The following is a 6,000-nucleotide window of genomic DNA, read 5'->3' as shown; positions in this document are numbered from 1 at the left end:
CAGTTTGTGGTCTGCTGCTGTAACAAGGCTTGTGGTGGTTGCTGTGGTGTGTTCTTGCACTGTGCTGTCTTTACTCGTAGTCGTTTCCAGTCCAGTCGATACCATTTTGTCAGCCGATGAGTCTTCTTCCGCGCCCGCTCTCGCAGACTCTGGGGGTGTTCTCTTTGTTTGTTCTTCGTAGCTAATGGGGGTGTCTCCTACATGCTGCAAAGCGTGAGAGACTACAGTTGTGGGCAGCTAACCCACGACTGTCCCGTTGGGGTCTATTCCCTCCTGCCAGCTGTCTCTCCAAGCCGTCACAAGGTCTTTCCCCTGTTGTCAGCTGATCTTTCTCAGCAGTCACTGGACGAATCCAGATAGGCAGTTTCCATAATACACAGAATGAGGTGTAAATATTCTTGTGCGAACACATATGCTAAGTTGACATTAGGTGAATGGCGGATGGTGGACTTGAAGGAGAAATGAAGGCTCGTGACACAACAATCGACTTGAAGGGTGTTGAGTGTACGAGGCAGTTGAGGAGGAGGCTTTTTGAGGAATTGTTGGTGGAGGTGGGTGAACTTGAGGGAGAAGGAATTTGCGGGTACGCATTGTCAGTAGTGTGGAGTATGCCTTTCCCATACAGTGCCACAGTACTAAAGCATCTAGGAACACCTAGCCACTTCCTAATATAAAAACTAACTAATCTTTCCATTTTTTCTACAACAGATAATGGAATCTCATACACAAGGTGCGTTTATATGGACACGTTTCGTTTAAAGAGATTACATGTAATCGGTTTATTAGAATTCGACCGAACTGTATAAATAAGCCACAAATAAAGAGATTGAATTTCTTCCGAGTTTACATGTTACAGCAATTTAATCCGATAGGACGATGTTTTAACAAATGTTGCAGTATGTCTGAGCTGTTTCTTTGCTTTGTGTTACATGAAAAAATGAGGTGCTCTGTTTTTTTTTCTTTAAAAAAAAAACTGCATAGAAGGCCAAGGGGCAGGACAGCCCCAGTCCGCGGACGCAAGCACACACGCACCACTGACAGGCATACCTGTCCATCTCATTCATTGCTGTGAAAATGCCGTCTCTTATGCCAATCGGCCAGAGGTTTATTTGGACGTGTTCAATGCCGTTTTACTAAAATGTCAAGCAAAGCGTGGATTATTGTTTTAAATAGGTCGTTTTGACAAAAAGTCTGGGGTTGCTTTAGGGTTGCTGAGTAATTTCTTGGGGTTGTTATAGCAACTGCAAGCAACCCTGTAGCGCCGCCTCTGTGCTACACACATAGAAAAAAGATATTTGGCTACTTACTAGTAACATTTATCTCCTCCTCAAATCCGACATCGACACCATGGCTGATGTCCGAAAGGGGTCTGCCTCCCAGTATGTCGTCCATTTCCGTCTGGTACGCGAAATTGGCCGGGCTTGATCCGCTTTTACCATTTTGCCTTTTGGCATTGGAGTAGGCGGCCTTCAGGGCTTTCCATCTTGACTTAATTTGGTCAACGGACCGGTCAAACCATGCCTCTTTCAAGGCTGTGTGGACATCATTAAAGATTTCCGAGTTCCTCATCTTCCTCCCGTCCAGTTTTGACATGATATTTTGCTCTTGCGACCAATTTTTGTTCTTCTTCACCGTCGCCGTCATTTTAACTTCGATATCTTCCGTTATCTGCCGTTTAACTAGAACTACACAGTCTTTATTAACGTTATCTCGCAAGCCCTTACACTTGCGCAGTAACATGAAACGTGTTCTAATAAACGGTTTATCCAGGTGCGCCTGTTTATATGGGGAATTTCCTCCTTCAATCGGATTATATGAACGGTCCAAACCACCTATTGTAATCGGCTTAAATATTTAACCCGTTTATATTTAAGGAGATTATTTGACTGTTTACATGACGCATATTTAATCTCTTTACACGTGTAATCGGTTTAAACGTGCATTTAATCAGATTAAACGTGTCCATATAAACGCACCTACAGACAGTGGCCACATCAACCTAGGAAACAATCCAAACTGCAGACACCAGAGTTTCAACTTTCCTGGAAGCCCTGATTTATTTATTTTATCCAGTCCCTCAGCAATATCTTTCCGAAACTGCACTGCCTGTTCTCCATCATTCATGTCTGCCTGGTACCACCTACAGTACCTAAACTCTTACTACCTTATCCCTAATTATTGGAATTTTTACTTCATCTATTACAAATATTCTATCACTTAATTTCCCTCTACTTATTGAGACACTTCTAGACTTAGTAGGTTTGATTTTCATCCCAGCATACTTTAGATTTTCATTAAGTCTCTCAAATATTCTCTTCATACATGGCACTGATTTAGTCACCAACGTCATATCATCCATGTGGGCCCTAATTCAATCAGATGTCATAAAGCACCACAGTCAGATGGTGGAGCATTTTTAGAAACGAACAATGTTTTCCTGGTTAAGATTCTAGTAACACAACATGGTATATTCGACTAAAAGACTCAGCCCCACTCGCAATGCTGCACAAAAATATTGCTATAATACTATGTGTCCCAAAAAACCTCAACTCAAAGTGACAAAAGTGGCATTTTATTGTGGGAAGATGATTTTAAAGTATTTACTTTAAGAAGTTTTCCAGTTTTGCTTTTAAATTAAGATAAGAAATGCATCTGCAATAAACCATGTCCATTGATTGCTAATATTTATTTGTATTAGCGTTTGTTTTCCTGTTGACTCTTAATCAATTAAGATGTACCATCTTCACCTCTAATGAAATTAATCATTCCTATTGTAGCTGAAAAAGTAGGGCAAAATGGATGGCACTACATGTTGTAGAACACAGGTGTGGCTCATTTAAGTCTGATGAAGACATAACTTAAACATTCAATTTAAGAAAGTTGTTGAGATTTGTTATGTTTAAAGTGTAAGTTATTTTTGATACAATCATTTATAGTATTACTGAGCAATTTTCCATAACAGAAGCTTATTATCGGTTAAAGTCTGCTTGAATAGAAAAGAAGATACCCAGATGCCTTTTGAAAGTAATCTGAATGCACTTGCTCTTTCTTTGCGTTGCCTAATGATTAGAGGAGGCTTTCTTTGTTGTTAAGTTATTTACAGTTTTTTTCAATCGCTAACAAGCGCTTACCCATACTTCAGATACTTTTTCTAAACTCTTAACACAGACTCACACCTACAAAACACAATTGGCCAAATGGATAATTTTCTTCTCAAAAACACATTTTGTTAAATATATAATAACTCTTCATTTCAAAATAGAACACATCTTTCTCTGCACACATTTTTTACCAAAACACTGGAAATCTGACTCAAAATGAAATTATTCTGTCAAAGAATAACACTTGTTTACACTTCACAAGGTACATGCAGTCAATCAAAGTACACCAGGTTTCAAAATACTGGCTATTGTTGACATTACAAAAACTGCATAGACTTTTATGTTTCAGTTTTACAGGTATTTGCATGCAAAACATGAAATCCACCGTTTTTTCACTAAATTTCTTGGTTGGGAACTGTATGTCCACATGTAATGTTCACATTCAAAGGCATTCCAGTAAAAAGCAAATAAGTTTTTTTTTTCCTTTACCATTTACTACAGGAGGTACAGTAGAAATGCTGTTTACAATATGATAGAACAGAAAACAGTTCATTTACAGTGAACAAAAAATCCATGAAATACACAAGAGCATTCTGAACAAAAAAAAAACAGCAAAAAGCCCAGATAAAAAGGGGGGGAACTAAAAAAAAGCACAAAATTACTGATTACTGATCTCTGTGATCTTCAGGGTTAGGCCACATGTTTTCATCAACATCGCATTTGATATTATCCAAGGCGAGGCACCTGGGATAAAACCGCTTGGTATGTCGGATCCACCCTTGGCAATCATCAACTGTGATGTCCCTGCAGCCAGCATCCATGGCTTCAAGGAGGGACATCTGGTCATGTGGCTGATGGTCATAAACCTTCCACCTCCATGCAGAAAAGAACTCCTCTATGGGGTTGAGGAAAGGTGAATAGGGTGGAAGGAAGAGACGTACCAGTCTTGGGTGGACTTCAAACCATGTAGTTATTGCTTGCGAATGATGGAAAGCCACATTGTCCCAGGTGATTACAAAGGTCCTCATGTTTTCACCCTGCTGATCCTGCTCTGGAACCAGGTGCTGGTGGAGATCATTGAGAAAGTTAAGGAGGCGCTCGGTATTGTAGGGTCCAACCTGACATCTGTGAAGGAGTAATCCTGCATTTGCATTGCTGCACACATGGTGATGTTTGCCCCTCTCTGACCTGGCACATCAACTGTGGCCCTTTTTCCAATTACATTTCGTCCACGTCCACGCCTTTTGGCCTGCCTCATCTATGTATATGAATTCATGAGGGGCCTGGTTGGCCTCCAATTCCATAACTCTCTGAAACAAAGTTTATGTAAGTCTCATTACTGTATACCATACTGTACTGTAACCTATTGGACATTGAATTGAATATACAGTACTATACCTGGATATATTGTGGTCGTAGTGCCTTGACTCTCTCACTGTTCCTCTCAAAGGGAACAGTGTAGAGCTGCTTCATCCGCACTCTGTGTTTGGACAATGTCCGTGTAATGGTTGTGAGGCTGATGCTATCGATATTGTCAAATATCTCATGGTCCTCCACAATTCTAGTTTGAACTTCATGTAGTTTTATTGCATTATTTGTAACAACCATTTCTACAATGGCAAGCTCTTGATCATTATTGAGGAGCTTTCCTCTTCCCCCAGAGGAAGGAAGACGTTGTATTCTTTAGAGCAGCAGTCCCCAACCACCGGGTCAAAGAAAAAAAATGCACCAAAAAAAAATAAAATAAAATAAAATAAATCAACATATGCATTACTGTATGCCCTTATTGACATGTCAAGTGGGAATAGAAACAATTATTCATTTGTTTTTTTATTATCAGCTGAGATATATTGTTTTTGAACTGATATCACTACAGAAGCAGAGGTTTTTATACTGTATCTAAGGTTTGGAATATTGTTTTTGCTATTGTGGGATGTTGTGTGTTAACATTCGTAAATAATGCAAAAACAATCCATAATTTTGTTGGGGGGTATAGCTTGTCTGTTAAGGAAATGTGTTTGACTGCATATTGTGTGAAATGACATGAAATGTGTGAATGGTATGGCCACAAAATACCTATGCTGTGCTAATTGTGTTAATAGTTTAGAAAACATATCTGAAGTATGGGTAAGCGCTTGTTAGCGATTGCAAAAAACTGTAATGTGGTCATCTTCACCATAGTTCTCTGTTGAATTGGTCATGATGTTTATGTGTGGAGAGCTTCTTACCTCTCACATCCATTTCCCCTGCTTTCCTTTTTTCCTCAGTTCCATGCTTGATCCCTGTCGTGTTTCATAAAACGCATTATAATATACAGCCACCTACTGTGCCTAAAAGATGCATTTAGCCACCCTGATTTCACCCATGGGTTTGTAGGCATTTTTCGTGTAGATGTTTTTTCAAATTAATATCTGTACAAGTGGTACAAATTTTCTATACTAGCCTGGTTTTACTACAACCTCAGCACGTATTCTCTGGCAAAAGGTTTTACTCTTTTGATGGAACTACTCTGCATTATCTTCTGAGGCCACATGAGGGCCTCAAAGCCTTAAAAGTGACACCTCAACTGGTGCTGAGATGGTGCTAAGCTGCCCAGTGATCTGATTCCACGGTGTCCCTCAACCTTCTGTCTAATGGCATTCATGGCACCAACGCCCAGCCTTTACATGCAAATCTGTGACCAGAATGTATTCCATTATAGTAATTCATAGTCTTAAATTGGACTTGTTTATGAAATTGGAATTGCTTATTGACCAGAACAAAAGCAAATCAGAATAAGATTACATTCAAATCAAACATGGTGTCTACTCATCCAGTGTGGATATGGCACGTTAATGGAGTGGGAAGCAAAGATTTAAGCCTATAGCAATGTACCAGGTTTCTGTTCAAGGTGAGTGAA

The sequence above is a fragment of the Odontesthes bonariensis genome, chromosome 2, assembly GCF_027942865.1.
Source record: "Odontesthes bonariensis isolate fOdoBon6 chromosome 2, fOdoBon6.hap1, whole genome shotgun sequence".
Taxonomy (NCBI): domain Eukaryota; kingdom Metazoa; phylum Chordata; class Actinopteri; order Atheriniformes; family Atherinopsidae; genus Odontesthes; species Odontesthes bonariensis.
The sequence above is the reverse complement of the archived record's forward strand: the minus strand, read 5'-3'. Positions refer to the sequence as shown.